Consider the following 18,104-nt stretch of genomic DNA (forward strand, 5'->3'; position numbering starts at 1 on the left):
GCCAAATTGTTACATCACTTGAACTATGTCATTTCAATCTTGGAAATGTTTGTCTTGATTCCCCAGGCAGGAAAGTAAGTGGGCCTTGGTGTGCGGACTATTTTTAGCTCCAGACTTCTTTTTTAAGAAATTCATTCTTTCTTGATGTGAACAATCACCAAGCCTAGCTTTCAACTACAGTTACAGATCAGAAATGAGCACATCACAGGAAAAATCAAAGGAATTTCAAGTTTCAAGTTGGGAATTCAGCAGATTTAGCACTGAGTTCAGGGGAAGGTCTCGTGTGTTAACTTTCTGCCAAACACATTTGCCGCAGTGGTCCTCTAAGAACCATAAAATGTACAAGCTGTAAAATGGCAAATCATTTTGGAAATCATGAAAGGTTGAGTTCTAAAGGAGGAAATACTTTGGCAAAGCACACACACACAGAGGTGCACTTGTGCATACATACAGAGGGCAATCAGCCCATGTTTCACGTTTGGTTGAAGCCCAAATTTATGAAATACAGAGCCAAGTATTTAATCTAGTTCTGAACTTCTTGAAGCCCAGATATAGCAAGGACAAAAGCCACTCTAATAGCTCCTTACAACGTAAATCCGGGTTTGGCTGTTTGAGAGAGAAAATAACCATCAGCCCAAGCCTGACACCTTAACAATGTTCAAGGAGCTACAATAAGGGGACAACTCTTGGACTGTGTCACTGGAAGAGATGGTTTTATAGAATGATGTATCTGAGCCCCTAAGGCCTTTTATCCTGAAATCATCCACATAGATGGCTCAAACCTTAAAGAAAGAATGCGGCTTTTCTACTGTGCAATACCAGTCCAGTGGACAGAACTGGGCTAGTTTAACGTTGTTTAATGTGATTTTTAGAGAGGAGAAATAAGAGCTCTTTGGCTCAGTGGGGCAGTTATCTTTCTCTTCTTCCAATAAGGCATCCAGTGGTTTCAGGCAGAGTTGGGGATGGCTTGATGTCAACATGGAGAAAACAGCAGGATGAAACCCAAGGGTGAGCCCAAGTCTGGTCTGGCCCATAGAGCACATGTCAATTGAGGGTCAGACACTGTGCTGGCCCCAGGAATTTAAGATGGTTAAGGTAAGACCCTGCCTTGAGGAGCTCACATTGAGCATATCCAGACCACATTTGGGTGGGGTGGGGGTGGCGGGCACTTTTTAAAATTAGGTGTACACAAAACCACTCAATTGGGACAGAACAGTCTCTTCAACAAATGGTGCTGGGAGAAGTGGATCTCCACATGCAAAAGAATGAAAGAGGGCCCCTATATCACACCTTATACAAAAATTAATTAAAAATGGATCAAAGCCCTAATTAGAAGAGCCAGTACCATACAACTCCTAGAAGAAAATGTAGGGAAGCATCTTCAAGATCTTGTGGTTGGCAATGGTTTCTTAGACTTTACACCTGAAGCACTAGCAACACAAGAAAAAACAGATAAATGAGACCGCTTCAAACTGATACTTTTGTGCTTCAAAGGACTTTGTCAAGAAGGCAAAAAGGCAGCCTACTCAATGGAAGAGAATATTTGGAAACCACATATCCAATAAGGGCTTAATTTCCAGAATATATAAAGAAATCCTACAACTCAATAATAATAATAAAAAAAAATAATTAAAAAAGTGGGCAAAAGACTTGAATACACATTTTTCCAAAGAAGAAATACAAATGGCTAAAAAACACATGGAAAGATGCTCAACATCACTAGCTATTAGGGAAGTGAATCAAAACTACAATGAGATATCCTTTCTCCTACCACAATGGCAACTATTAAAAAGCAGAAAACTACAAGTGCTGGAGAAGATGCGGAGAAATAGGAACGCTTATTTACTACTGGTGGAAATGTAAAATGGTGCAGCTGTTGTGGAAGACATTTTGGCGGTTCCTCAGGAAGCTAAGTATAGAATTGCCATATGATCTGGCAATCCCGCTACTAGGTATATATTCAGAAGAGTGAAAGCAGGGACATGAACAGTCATTTGCACACTGATGTTCATGGTGGCATTATCCACAATTGCCAAAAGATGAAAGCAACCCAGGTGTTCATTAACTGATGAATGGATAAACAAAATACGGTACAAATAGACAATGGAATACTACTCAACTGTAAGAAGAAATAAGTCCTGATGCATGCAACAACATAGATGAACCTTGAGGACACAAGCCAGACACAAAAGGACAAATATTATATGATCTCATTAATATGAACTAATTATAATGAGCAAACTCATAGAGTTAATATCCAGAATATAGTTTACCAAGAGATAGAATGAGGTAGAGAATGGGGAGCTGATGCTTAATTTGTACAGAAATTTTATTAAGGTTGATTATAAACATTTGGAAATGGAGAGAGGTGATGGTAGTACTTTATTGTGAGTGTAACAGTGCTGAATTGTATATGTGATTGTGATCGAAAGGAGAAGTTGGGGTCATGTATGTCACTAGAAGGAAAGCTAGAGGATGAAACATGGGATTGTGTAACATAGTGAACCCTGTTAAGGATAATGAAGATGGTTAATAGCACAAATATAAGAATGTTCTTCCATGAACCGGAACAGACGTACGTCACTATGACAAGATGCTAATAACAGGATGGGGTATGGGAAAAAATAGAACTAATGCAAACTAAGGACTATGGTTAATGGTAATATTTTAATACTCTTTCATCAATTGTAACAAAGGTACCACACCAATGCTAAGTGTCAATAATATGGGGGAATAGGGATATGAGTTTTCTCTTTTTAGAGCAATGAAAATGTTCTCAAATTGATTGTGGTGATGAAGGCACAACTCTGTGATTATACTGAGAGCCAATGATTGTACGCTTTGGATGGACTGTATGGTCTGTGAATAAACTGCTTAAAAAAAAAATCAGGCGTGTGCCAGCCTGGCTGTGTGCCTGTTCACACTGTGGTAGGCACATTGTAAGCAGGAACTCATATCGTGGCATTATGATCCCAATTCTAGGGAGGAGGAAAATGAGTCTCTGAGACAGGCAGTTCTGTAGAGCTCCAAAGCCAATGCATTTGCCACTAGTCTGCATGGCTTGCTCTGAGAACAGAAGCTCCAGTCCAGCTTAGATGAAAGCCACCAACTGATCAAACACGTAAGGACTACCTTTGGTGAGCCAGCCTGGGGTGCTGTGCTCTGGGAATGCAATCATCAATCAGGCACAGTCCCAGCTCTTATGAGGCTTGCAGTTCAGTGGCGAAGACCGACAAAGAACCCGCATGGCAAGAACGGAAGTTGAGAACACGCTAGAAGTGTATTGGGGGGATGGTGGGCCCTCTGTAAAGCCCTGCATGAGTAAGTGGCTTAAAAGGAGGCCTAAAGAAGGAACTGGAATTACACTGAATTTATCTTGCTAAGCCAGAGGGAAAGGGGTGTGGGGAAGTGGGGGAGGGAGGGCTCTGTATAGGGGAGAGTGTTGCAGCCGTAAGATGAGCAGGAACGTGATCAGTACAGGGAAAATAAAAATGGTCCGGTATGGCCGGAAAACAGAGAGCAAAGAGGTGACATACAAAATAAAGCTTCAGAGGTGAGTGGGACAGAGCGTATGGGAGCATGCTGTTATATTTATCCTATGTACCATGGGACAGCCCTGAGAAAGTGCCAAAGGGAAGACACATGTCCAGATTTGCATTTTAACACAATACATATGAATTCAAAATGTTTGGCCATTTCACAGGCCCCTGTGGACAAAAATGATGGACAATGCTACAAAGGAATACAGTAAAGAAAAAAAAATTTTTTTTTTAAATCCACAATCCTTTCACCTAGAGATAATTACAGTAACCATTTTCCTGCATTTCCCTCAGGTCTGTTTTTATGGGCTAATATACAATTGGGATTATTTGAGGAGAGCGATTCATATCCTGCCTTTTCACTTATATTAGATGAGCATGTCAAAAGCATGATTTTTAATTACTGTGTAATACTCTACTATAATGACACGCCATAATTTATTTAACCAATTTGTTACCGTTGGCCTTTGCTACACTACACATCCATGTGTAAGAATCTTTGTTAGTATCTGGGACTATTTCCTAGTGATGGATTAATAGAAAACGAGTTACTGAAGCAGTGAGTTAAGATGTTTTCAGGTGCTTTATCCTGGCATGTTGCCAAAGTGCTTCCAGTTCTGATTGTATTTTGGTTCTTAGGTCACTGCTGGTGCTTTTTTTCATTTTCCTTATATACGTATGTTTCTTGTCTTCGCTGCTGCAAGTCTGAGGTGTTCATCCATGTTGGGTATAAATAAATGGGCCCATCTCCCCACAACCTCACCTGTATTGAAAATCAACATTAAAAAAAAAAACACAAAAAAAACTCTGCCAGTTTAAAAAACAAAAATTGGTGTTTCATATTCTAATACTTTTCATTTCTAGTATATACTGGTATTTATTCTTCAGTGAGTAATCTAACTTTCATGCTCAGTCTAAGGCAGAAGTGGGACCCCCACATTGGGACATTTTTAATGCTACTATGATGCTAGGGTATTGTCCTGGTAGACTCGACTTCACCTCGCTGGGGATTAATTTAATAGAAGAAATCAAATCTCCATCACCCCGTAAGTTTCCTGGGCTCAGCTCTGAGATCCTTCTCCCATATGACTATGAGCTCCCAGGCCGAGCCTTCAAAATTCCACTGCAGATGACTTGATTTGCAAACCCAGCAATGGTAAGCAATCAGCCTTTTCAACATCACCTTCAAGCACAATTTAGCAGGCTTGGTGCCTGGCACTGTGACAGACATGGCGGAAAGGGTTAAACAGACCTGTTCCCTAGAACTCTAGAAATGTTAAGCTAAGACAGATAATCCTAACTCAGACAGACTTAGAGAACGACATAAACAAAACCAGATCAGCACAACAAAGCAATCAATAACATATGTACGGGTCCGTAACAAGAAGAGCATATTGCTCCATGCAGGGAACTCCTGCTGCCTCAATGACTGCTCAGAAACCACTGCCTGGATGTGATCCTTGTGTGGTTTATCTGGAAGCCCTGGCCCTTCAGTGGCTCACACAAGAATATTTATAAGCATGGAAGGACTAAGCATGGGGAGTGGCCTGAGCCCAGGACTCAAGCAGGGCGGCATCTGTGTGCATCTAGCAGGGCAGGGACAACCCTCCCTCTAGACTGCGAATTATGCAAAAGCAGGGACGAACGTCTGTTCTCGTTCCCACGGCATCCATGATGCCTATACCATCTACCCAGCACACGACAGGTGCTCAGTACACACCAGCTGGAGAAGTACGTGGACGCAGACTCATATAAAGACATTTTAATAAAGCACAAAGAGGGCAGTGTCTGTATTTTATCCACAGTATTACCCCAGCACTCGTCGCAGAGCCTGCCACAAAATTCAGTTTGGTAACAGTTGGCTGTGAAGGGCTAAGTCTCCCCCTACTGCCCCCTTTCTGGGCCTGGAATGTGCGGTGGAGACTGCTGCCAGTATTAGCCTACCCTGACTCGGCCCTCAGTTCTGCTGTCATCATCCCCTCGTCTTCCTTAGCTCATGGCTCTGGGTACACAGGCTTTACCCTTCCATATACCAACATTTTTCTCCACACTCCATCATTAACACCTTGGCCTCTGGTGCTAGGGGTCACCCATGGCATAGACCATACATGGGTAGAGGATTATAGATACAACATCGAGGGACAGCATCCAGCCAAGCCCACATCTGGAGAGAAGCCTTCCCTGCAGAGATCATGTATGTAGGCAGGGAATTCCTGATTAGAAATATCCAACTTAATAGTGACCCACACTTAAAAAGAGAGAGGTCTCATTCCATGCCCTGCCTCGTGGGCCATGGTGCTTTATTGCATAATTCGGAATCCCTAGGGGCTCTCTAAAGTAGCACCCTCCCCTGTTCAGAGGCTAATTAACAAGTGTGCAGTTGATAACAGTTCCCCAAGTAACTTCAAGGGGCAGGGAGGTGGTTATGATACACTCCTCAGCTCCCAGAGTGGAATCTGGGCAGGTATTTTGCCAGATAAATTAAGCTAGAAAAAGTGGTTAGTTGAGACAGGTCTATCAGCACTATTTTAAAGACTTATTATGAGTTACGTAGCTTTCTGTGAGCTAAATGGAAATCTGAACACCATTTATTTACATCGTGATCTCAAGGGGTGAGGGGTGCTCCAGGTGCTGACAAAGTTTGGGAGCACACGCTTTAAGGCAAAAATGGTTCTTGTTATTTTCCATGCCTACAGGAACGAGGACAAGGAGATCTGCAAGATTCCTGAATTGACAATATGAAAGCACAGAGTCCACAGTCTCTTCATTCAAATCCAGCCCATGTCTTTCTGAGACCTTCTGTCTGCACAAGCCCCCATCTTCCAACCGGGGTTTAAAATGCAGGGCTGTGTATGTAGTTCCCTGGATTGCAAGGCCCTCTTCAAAATGAAATCCAGCAGTTTGCTGACAAGAAGAACATCACTCACCCCTGGATCTGGAACTGTCCAGGACCTTCCCAACTCACCCTGTTTTCTCATAACGCTCCCTCTTTCATTAAAAACAAAAACACAGTTTACTCAAACAGCATAATTACATGGAACCTTAAATAGAGAGTGAAATCTGGTTGGTTTGTACAGGTTAGTGTGAATCCCAGAGTAATTTGGGCAGAAAATAAAAAGTATTTGCAAAACTCCCTTGAGGGACTGGGGAAAAAATACGGAAATATCAAATTTCCCCAGCTGGGGAATTCCTAACATTCTTGCAAGTATGGGGGACTACCACTTCAGTAGGCTGAGCCCTCGATCTTGGGGCTTGCCCTTATGAAGCTGTTACTGCAAAGGAGAGGCTAAGCCTACTCATAATTGTGCCTAAGAGTCACCCCCAGAGAACCTCTTCTGTTTCTCAGATGTGGCCTCTCTCTCTAAGCCAACTCTGTAGGTAAACTCGCTACCCTCCCCCCTACAGGGACCATGACTCCCAGGTGTGTAAATCTCCCTGGCAACGTGGAACTTGTCCTGGGGACGAGCCTGGACCCAGTTTTGTAGGATTGAGAAAGACTTCTGGACAAAAAAGGGAAGAGAATTGAAACAAAATAAAGTTTCAGTGGCTGAGAGATTTCAAATGGAGTCAAAGTTCATTCTGGGGGTAACTCTTATGCATTATATAGATATTCCTTTTAGTTTTTAGTTTATTAGAATAGCTAGAAGGAAACAGCTGAAACTATTGAACTGCAATCCAGTATCCTTGATTCTTGAAGATGACTGTGTGACTGTATAGCTTACACGGGGTGACAATATGATTGTGAAAACCTTGTGGCTCACACTGCCTTTAGCCAGTGTATGGAAGGATGAGTAGAAAAATGGGGACAGGGAATAGATGAACGGTAAGGGGGGGAGGAGGGGTATGGGTGTTCTTTGTTACTTTTATTTTTATTCTTATTTTTATTTTTTGAAGTAATAAAAATGTTCAAAAATTGATTGGTGGTGGGTGCACAACCATGTGATGTGCTGTGAACAACTGTTGTACACTTTGGATGATCGTGTGGTGAGTGAATAAAAACAAAAACAGAACAAAAAACCCATCTTTCCTCTTCCTCCCCCTTCTGAGATCTGCCAACTTCCTCTTCCCTCAGCCTTTCAGGTGGGTCCTGCTCCCAGCAGCCTTTCCCTGTGGCCGTTCTGGCTCCAGGACCCGCACTCCTGTGTGTGAGAGCCTCAGCCCCTGTTCTCGCCACCATCTCACACTTCTCTGTGACAGCACCTACGAGACGGAGGACAGATGCCAGCACAGCACAGGCTGCGTCCACTTTCACGTCAAAGACGGAAGTAGCGGTGGTTCCAATGAAAGCCATGGACGAGGGTGCTCCAGGCAAGCCACTGATTTCCAACCCAGACCTGGGATTGAGAATCTGATTTTCTGGAGTGTTTGTGTTTTGAAAGTAAAGAAGTATGTTCCCCTTATAAATATGTGCACCGTTTTGTCTAACTGCCCTCTTTTTTTCTGCTAGTACCCTGCTTAAATCTGAAAGCCCTGACAGCCAAAGGATAAGAAAAGTGCTTTGAACACTGGCTTAGCTGGGCTGATCCACGTATAAAGTCTCTTATAAAAGGGCTCACAACTAGCCATTATCTCTTCGTTACAAGGAGGGCAAACAATTTTAATAATGTCTATTTACACTGGAACATATATAATGCTAATGTTCTGGAACTAGAATTTCATAAGGAAACCATGTTCTAAAATTCTAACTCTCCATCTTGTTCATTCTGACATCAGTTCAAGAACTTTCCCATTTTCAACCAAAACAGTCTCAGCACAGCAAAGACCTATGTAGAAAGATCTTTTAATATACTACTGCTGACTTAAGTTAAACAAGAATTCTTTTTATGTCAACATGCACTTATTTAGGACAAAGAGGTGACAATGGAAATACTAAAATGAGCTCAAGATTTTTCATACTTAAATCCCAAACTTGGACCTTTTGGAGACCAATCTTAGAAGTAGCATTATGGTATGCACAATCTAAAGATTTTCCAATATTCTGATTCTAAAATAAAAATTTTAGGCTTTTGCTGGTTAAAGACAGACCAGAAAGAATCTTAAGAGAAGTTTAAACTAAGTACTACCATCCTTAGCTGTTCTTTAGGGGTTCTGACCTTTCTAGCCAACAAGTTGCAGAAAGGAGCAGCCTTTTTGTTTTGTTTTCATCAACAGCAAGTAAAAATTCATTTTTTATAGGAAATATGCAATCAGTTGCTTCCTTGACTCACAGCAGAATTAACTTCCCCACTCCCCCTAGGATTAAATTCCTTAGAGAAGAAATTTCCCTTTGGGAGGAAAATTAGTCCTCTTTTAAATGTACACAACAGAAAACATCACCTAATCATCCATCACCCAATCACTCTGAGTGTACGCAATTCCATTTCAGAGTGTACCCAGGCCTGGCCGTGGGCACAGACCTCACCACTGAAAACCATCTTTACTACTCTGACACCCTTGATCACTGAGTCATAAGATTCCCCAGGGAAGACGCTCATGAAATTACCAAATTACATAATTGTTCTTCCGAATTCACAAATGTTCTCTTGTGGTTTATGATAAATCAGTGATTGCTAATTCTTTCTGCAGACTAACAACATTTTGTGACCAAGCCTTCAGAAAAATTAACCCCTCTGTCAGCTGCCCAGGCTCCAGATTCTGGTTATTACAGTCAGAGATCAACCTACAACAGAGGTGAAATCTCACCTTCTACTTTTCAAGTGTTTGAAAGTTCCACACACAACATTATCACACCTGTCACAGTGGTGGGGAAGGTATGTATTAAATTCAACGAACCATACTTTTCATAGCCAATGCATCAAACTAAGGGCTTACAATAGAATTGGATGGCTGACTGGTAGAACTGGTGGGAATCTGAGAATCTGGAAAATAAAGACCTACACAGTGACTTCCTCATCATCACAGTGTCAGAGTTGGGTCTGGAGGCCAGGCCTCCTACTCCTAGTTACGTTCTCTTTCCACCACAATATAATTCTTTGCTGTGAAAGCCTGTTTAAGTGTTGTACGGGTTTAGTTGAAACTCGAGAGAATACAGCATTCTCTGAAGAGCCTTGGTTTACTCAGAGGAAGCCAAGTGGTTAATAGGACATGCTGGTGGTTATACGAACTGAAACCTCATGGCTAGAACTCTACAAGGAAGGGGAGCATGTATCCGTATTTCCCAATTTCTTCCCCTCGATTTGCTGTGAGAATCCACTTTCTCATGGGAACCTAAAGTTCTGAGTGTAGTGCTGTCCACTGGCGCCATGTTGATCCGTTACCATGGAGATCACTCTGGCAGCATACAAACCTGCCACCAGTCCAGACACACAAGTATCTTATTCTGAGTCCCAGAAGGATTGCTCTACCTCCTACTCCCATCCAGTTTAAAGTTCATCTCTGCTAGGACTTAGCTCTAGACTGTTTGGAGTTTGACTTTTAAATGTCATTAAAAGTATGAAACAAATAGGAAGGTAAGAAAGAGGTATCTCAAGATCTTAAAACAACGAAGTTTGCATACAGCAGTTTCTCTCTAGGTTAGGCTGATGGACTCAGTTACCATATAAATTGACAAAGAACCAGAAGTAAAATATGGAAGAGAGAGACACCACTGGAATTATCTTAGTGCTTACTGACTGTCCACAACACACTGCTTACATAGTATCCAGCGCATTACTGCGAGCTGTGACATGTTAAGGCACTGCTCAGTATTAGAGCCTACAAAGTCTACATGTGCCAAGTCAATGGCAATGCTGTCCCAGTCTCTAATGGAGAGACAAATAGACTTGATGTTGGTCATCAGTGGAAGGATGTCAGAAACCCTCTGGGTTTGTTGCAAGTCCACTGGATCATCCATGAGGCACAACACTGCCATTACTTACCCCATCTGCATAAGTCAAAAGCGTTGTCTTTCTCTAGCATCAGAAAAGGCTACATTTGTGCATGAGTCCTTGATACCCTTCTAGAAGATGGTTTCCTTTAATTTCCCCCAATCTTAAGTTAATGGAGGACAGGTTGGTGGGGATGGAGAGGGGAGGTCTTGGTCTTACAACGCAAGTCTGTCATCAAGTTGACAGTGGCTAGAAATGACCCTCGCTGCCAGGAATTCCCAGGAGTCATGGAAGGAAGGCTAGAACCACCATGTTTATGTTCAACCCCTCAGAAGGCTGCAGGATGGGACTGTTCCACAAAGAGTCATAAAGTTCTCTGGTTTTCTTTAAGATGGGCAGGGGCAACCCAGGAACCCACAAGCGTGAGGCAGACAATAGAGGTAGGGTTTCCTTTCTCTGAATGCCCAGCATTAAACCTGGGCCACTGCCTCAGCCACTTGGGCATCGGTGCATGGGAACTGTCTCATGCATGGGGAAGACACTGTCATCTCCCAATGCCCAAGGCCCACTGGTCCATTCAGAGGTCTCTAGACCCAGTGGGATTTGTTCATTTTCCTCGAGCTGCTTGCTTACATTTTTTGGTTATTTTGCTGATCATCAGTGACTCTGTCTAAAGAGCGGAATATTAAAAAGCAGATATAACTCAAACTTAGTAATTAGCAACTATTTTTTTAACATGAAAAGAACGGATATTGCATTTCATCCACGTCAATCATTCTGTTTGCTTTAACACCTCTCTTCAGCCTCTGCAACTCTCCTCTGTTAATATGATCCTCCTCCCAATCACTCACCCCTATGACGCTGCCTAAGAGCACCAGGGGAAGGAGACCCAAGGAGTCACGGGACTGGGGTGCAGGGGGAGTGCACAACAGTTCTTAGAACAGCTCTTCAAAAATAATCAATCAGTCTCTTCTGCTTGCCCCCCCATTCCCTCACAGGCACAAAGGAGCACATTAAAATGTACATTTGGTCATAGCATTTCAACAGTAGTTTCTTTTCTTCCACCTTAAGCCCCAAATGGGGAATACAGAGTAATGAAGAAAAGGAATTCTGTGAAACATCCCACTGGCTTCTACAGGCCAACGAAAGATTAAAGGGAGAGATTAAATTTCTCTACAGGAGAAATGACACCACTTCTCCACCTTACTATAAACTCAAAATGACACCTACATCTGTTTCGCGACACATGCCAAGGAAAGCCTTAGTGCTAAGTCTTTTACGGTTAGTTACAATCAAAATCATATTTCCTGTCAGATTTTCTCCTGGATGTTATCTGTGCTTTAAATATAAGTGAAGTAAAATAATATTATGGCCTTCATTGAAAAATAGCATTGGAAGTCTATATTCTTTGGGAAAGAAAGACGAGAATAACAATGAGAATGAGGAAGAAAACATTAATACTAGAATTATTTATGCTACAAATAAGTGGAAAATAATAAATCTTTGGACTTAAGAGGACATACCCTAAAAGCTCACTTACACAAAAGAAAGCTAATAAAATCAGACAGAATCAAGAACAAATGGACTTTCTATGGAGAGTTATAACATGTTTGTCTGCATTTTGGATATTTATTTCCTATAATTACCATTCTCCTGGGCACAGTAAATGCTCAAAAATACTTGTTTTGTTTAGTGATTATCCAAATTTGTACTTTCTTAGGTTGAGTTCCTACTTTGTTCTTCGTACTTCTAGCACTAAGCACACTGATTCTTTAATCAAAACTTGTTGAGTAGGACAAGATTTGAATTTTTTTTGGAACAAGTCTAGGCAGCCAGAGTGATACTTCCAAGGAACTGCACAAGGAAAGGGATGTGATCAGGCACCTGTTACTTTCCTTGCCTATCCTGAATACGGCCAGCAGATTCCTAATGTGTCCTAATACACAGGTGTGGCCAGAGCCGGCCAGTGGGTCGAGACTGAGCTGGCTCTGGGATGACCCAGAACAACAGGCTCTCTTCCAGAGGTGAGGAGCACGGTTATGTGTGCCCAGTTTATCAGCTATGTATGTTGTTTCCTACAATGGGTTGTATGCTTTTCTGGCATTATACGAGTATGCTGCCGATGAGGGTAGTTTTGCTTCTTTTCAGCAGCCTGTTATAGGTTTGATTTCACTTCTAAGCATTAAAATCAGTTTAATAACCATCAACAACACAGATGGGAGGTTCCTGAGCAGACAAACCTGGGTTCAAGTTCTGGCTCTACCCATCAACCAGTTTTGTGCCCTTGAGACGTTACATGACATCTCTAAGCCCTAGTTCCCGCATCTGCAAAGTCAAGATACTATCACCTACCTCCCAGACTTGTTAGGAGAATAAAACTAATGAGACGATTTATTAAAGCACTAGTAACCCATAGCACACACCAATAAATGTCAGCTATTTTTACAACACCATACTCGTGTTGTCACTACCTCACACTGTGACCTCAGACATGGCTTCTAATTCTTCCCACACCTCAGTTTTCTCAACTCATAAACGGGTGCTTTTAGAACACTGTCTTGTGGCAAAATTAGTAATAGTTTTTCACTAACACAAACTGAAATTTGAGGAAGAATTGGGTAGCAGTCCTAAAATTACATATCTGCATATAATTAAGCCTAATCAACAGGACCAGCGAGCATCGTGGCCTCTACCCTGGAAGCCTATTTGGACAAGAACACCCATGATGGGAACGGCTTAAATGAACGACCGTTTGGAAATATCCCAAGCGTCTCCTCGAGCAGCTGGGAGAAGGTAAATCAAAGCCTGTGACAACTTCTCTTGAGGGAACTGCCTTGTTCGGCCCATGGTTCTAGTTATTTTCAAGGCAGCGTTCACTTAGAAACCTTAAAAAACAAATTGTTACAGTTGACATATCTGGCAAGCATCAATTTTTCCTGTTTACATCAAATATACTAATAAAAAATGTCTAGCTGTTTGATGCAAGCTTCTTTAACAGACAGCCTGTTACAGAGCGAATATTTCTCCGTCACTCTTTAGAATAAATCCTATAAACAACTGCAAAAGGCAGGGACCTCTTAAAATTGATAATACAATGCTAGAGTTGGGTAGAACATTTAATAATGTCATAGAATTTGATTGTACAGATGAGCAACTGAGGATCATAAAGGTTAGAAAGCTGGCCTCAAGCCACAGAGCTACTGAGTGATAGCCAGGACCGAACCCTGGTCTCCTGACCCCAAATCCAAGATTCCTTCTGCTATTTTATGTGACCCCTCTAAGTCTCCATGAAGCTCAACCACGTTGCACACAAAGAAAACCTTCAACATATATTTGCCAGATCGATCTGCCAGTTCTACAACTTTGCCTAATATTACATTTCAACTCCAAATAATTGGCCAAAGAAGTGGCTAAATAACAAGTGCTGTTTCACAAAGAATACAGAGTAGTTTACAAAGCACTTCTGAAATCATACTCTAATTCCCTCATAAGAAGGTGAAGAAGGTATTTTTGTACTCATTTTAGAGACAAAGAAACTGAGGGTGCAGTTCAGTAATTTGCTCAAGATTATATTGCTAGTTACATATTGCTGGAATTAGCCCTTGACTGTGCACATCTGATTCCAAAACCTGTGCCTTTTCTAATTCTTTAGCCTAGATGATAACAGATGATTATTACACATTAATACTGGTTGGTCTCAAATACTGCCCCAAATGATACTGCCATCGTTCTTTCTCCAGTCTGTGCCATTCAAAAAAGAAATTTAATTCACAAGGCATCTTCATGTCAATGTTCAAAATCATGCAGGCTGAGTGAACTGGAGAAAAGGATACATTCAGGTACAAGAGCACCATCTGTCCAGCATGGAGCCCTATTTCTTTCCACAAAGCAAAGACTTCAGACCCAGTGTCCAAGACAAGAATAGCTCTTGCGTTTACTGCCTGCAAGATTTTAAAGGCCAGTCTGGGGAAATGGCTGCATTTTTTCCCCATTGCTGTAGACATCTTCAATCATTGCTTTGTGTCAAAGGGGGAAGGAAAGAGGTCATTTCTGTGAGTCTTGGCAGCATGGGGCTGTCACACAACCTATGAGGCCTCCATGTAGGTCGGGGATGGGCAAAGCCACCGGGGCAGACTCAAGGAAAAAGCGCCGAGCCTGCTGAGTGGCTGCTCCTAAGAGCTGTTAGAGATAGAGACGGTGGCAGCTAATGGCAAGAGTGGGAGGAAGGGAGAATGAAGAAGGCAGTTAAGGAAGGTGCGGGGGGGATGGATATAATCCAGCATACAGAAACCTGTCAGGATGGGATTTATTTTTGTTCTGTGAGGGAGTATAATAGGGCATTGCCTACACTCTCAATAGCTGTTTTGAAGTGAACCCGGCTGGTATGTCTTTAATTTGTCATTTCATTATGAAACTGTTTCCCTTCCAAGAAGCCTTCAAGTCAGGAAGCTCTGTCTGCCCACACAGGAAATTCCTTTGCTTCAACTTCCCCAAAAAGGAAATTTCCCTTAGAACTGAGCCCAGCATATGCCTTTGAGCAGAGCTGTTTCAAGAAACTTTGGCAGCTGAGTCCTGAAAACACCCCTGGCTTGCTGCTGCTGCTGCGATGCTGGGATAAACAGTTCGGCTTTCACTCCGGGGGTGGGACCCCACCGAATTGGCCCCGGTCCACCTCTCCCTCCCTCACTTCTTTCTCCTGTGCCCTTGCCCTCCCTCAAGTACTGCGTAACACCAAGAGTCTCAACTCTCCAAAAGGGACTTGGTATCTGCAGCTTTTGTCAAAAAAATATGCATCTCTGTATACATACATACCTCGTACACACACAGACCCACACCCAAAGCACGCACCCCGTAGCCATCGTGTCATACACGGCACTCCAACCCAGATTATCTACTCTTGCTCCCCCTTTAGACTCACACACAAACTTGAGCCTTCTGGCAGAAAGACGGCGGTGTTTCAAATGAAGAGGGTGCAAGAAAATAAAATAGCATGTTATGGTTCCTAAAGCACCGATAATGCCAAATTACCGCTTACTAAGGGTGGTGGGTTTTTTCCACACAAACTTTCCCAGAGAGGATTTTAAGCAAGAGATGGAGGGGGGAAATATCTCAAACCACAGGCTTATAAAAATTAATCTCTCAGACATATTGTGAATGACTAAGTGGGTGAGAGCTCAGAGCAGCTGTGCTGAAGTGAATAGTAATATATAGTATTTCATGAAACTCCCTTAGCAAGGGGGCATTAGTGGGAAACTGCCAGACTCACTGTTAAGTTTTTAACGTTCCATTTCAAATCACTTCATTAAAAAAAGAAATTGTGAAAAGGAAACAACACAGAGACCTAAAGCATAAAAGAGGGTACTGAACTTCAAACTGTGTATCAAACAGTAGGACAAAGAGAAAGACATAGATAGATGAGGAACTAAGAGGGCCCAGGATTTTCACCCTGCAATTAGATTGCACTAGAATGGCAGATGATAGGATCTAATCTTACTACACTATTCATGCACTTGGGCTTGGAAATGGATATTATTTACCAAGAAACAGAACAATGTTTGAGGGACTAGAGAGAATCATACAGCTCACTGAAACTGGAATATATTAACCCTGAGGTTTTGGATGTGGTAGATGTTTTCTGAGAGGTTGCTTTAAAATTTTACTTTCATGGGTTCTTTTATTTTTCTAAAATTTATGGGGTTTTAACCACAGTTAGATCTCAAAGGGGATTTAATGCTATTTTTCATGTTCTTAAAGAGAATGGTCTAGGGAAAGGGTCTTTGGTGTATATTGGGAGAAACTTGTAGAGTGAAGAGTTTGATGGATGCTTTACCACTTACCAGCTCTGTGACATTGGCTGTTTCTTAACCTCTTTACGCCTGACTTTTCGCCAGTCAAGTGAGGATAATAATACTCAGTTCATAAGGCTATTGTGAGGATTAAATGATATGTGAAAAGTGCTTACCATAAGCACTCAGTAAATGGAGAGCTCATAAATTCCACACACTCACTCTTCAACATACACACATAAGCTACTCAGCTCTAGTTTACTCCTTGAAGTTCTCCAAGGGTCCAGATTTGCCTGATCACTTCACTTCAAGCCTTGGGTGAATGGATCCCTTTATACATCTGCATGGTCGTGGTATTTAGTTACTCAAGACATTGAACACATTTTGTTAAGAATAACTGAAAGGCTTAAGGATTCAGATTTACATTCCAAAATTCACTACTCCTCTCAAGGAAACACAGATGATGTGCATCTTCTCAAGTTGACGGTATGAACAACAAAGTTCAACTTTGTCCAGCCAAGGCTGACACTGGCCATGTCTCAAGACCAATAGTCATGCACAGTAAGTTGCAGATGGCTCATCCTGGCCTCACAGGGTCAGGTTCATAATGTTTTTTTCTACATCAAGGGACCTGGACTTACCATCTAGTCTAATGTTTCTCTTCTCCATGGAGAAGGCCAGTCCCAAGCAAATTTATGGAATTTATTTCTAGCTCTACCTCTTCCCCTGACACTCCATGCTTGCCAAAGTCTTTCCATTGCAAAAGATTTGGTAAATTAAGTTTCTTTAAGGTATCAAAGACTTGAGGTGTTAATTATCCCTCTCCAAGGTATTATGTGCTATCACGGCTATTAACTTTCAAAAGTGGAGCATGGTAGAAACAAAGCTTGATCCAAAAAGAATGCATCTTAATAGTGGAATTTCAGGCACCATAGTAGTTTATTGTGGGAGGCAGTGAAGCTCAGAGCACTCTTTAAATCACTGCAACGGGGTGCCCACATAACCTGTGCCTAAGCACAACACTGGCCCTGTTCACAGACAATTCTAAGTCCTCTGTCCTGAGGTTCAAAGTGTTTCTATCTGGACAATAAAAGTTTAGAAGGCAGCCACTCAGCAAACAAACAAGTACCAGACACAAGATTGCTACACAGCTGATGTACAATGCCAGTGCTACAACACCCAGCTGTATTTCTTCAAGTTCTTTCCCTGGATCACTTTGGATAGCAAGAATCATCACAGCAGCTTTGTGAAGTAGATATTTGGAGTGATAGCTGAGATATAATCTGAACAACTCACTCACACTCTCTTTGTCTCTGTCTCTGTCTCTGTCTCTCTCTCTCACACACACACACACACACACACACTTTGATTCATCTGAAGTAAAATTTTTCTCTGCTGAGGAAATCAAAGGAAAAAATTTTCTTTCACAAAGTCCAAAACAGATTTCATAAAAACAAAGTTTACATTTGTTTAGATGGGTCTCAAGTTCCTGTCAGCACATGATGAGGAAATTAAAGTAGTTTAAAAGGACGTTTATAATCCACGATTCTCAACTGAATGAAGTCTCTCTTGGGGGATTTCTACTTTTAAGTTCCTAAAAGACCTTTAAATAAAACCCCAAATATCTGGGTGAATCGAAAGCCCCCACACAAAATGCTTGACAGAGTTGTAAATAGGGGAACAAGAACTGTTTGTCCAGGGAGGGGATTTTTTGAGGCGGCTTCATTACCACCTCACATGAGAAGTGAAAAGATTCAGTGTGGGAGTTCAGTACTGCAAAAAAACCGGGTGGAAGGAATCAGAATGAAAAAGAAAGGAAAGCATTTTCTCCCCCACTTTGTTCACATCTAAAAGGAAAAAAACCATGCCCAAGATAGTTTCACTTCCAACTCATCAGAATAACAGGTTTCTGAACTTGCACTGCCTTAGGGCTACTTCCTGAAGTAAAGCACACCAGGAGGAAGGAGAAAGAG

At 41.9% G+C, this 18,104-nt stretch overlaps 1 protein-coding gene across 1 annotated transcript in view; it reads right to left on the reverse strand.

Annotated features, from left to right (window-relative positions):
- Positions 1-18,104, reverse strand: part of ETV6 (ETS variant transcription factor 6) — a 243,817-nt gene that overhangs the window by 125,128 nt on the left and 100,585 nt on the right. The gene's annotated exons all lie outside the window — the stretch shown is intronic.

Source organism: Choloepus didactylus, chromosome 8 (genome assembly GCF_015220235.1).
Source record: "Choloepus didactylus isolate mChoDid1 chromosome 8, mChoDid1.pri, whole genome shotgun sequence".
Taxonomy (NCBI): domain Eukaryota; kingdom Metazoa; phylum Chordata; class Mammalia; order Pilosa; family Megalonychidae; genus Choloepus; species Choloepus didactylus.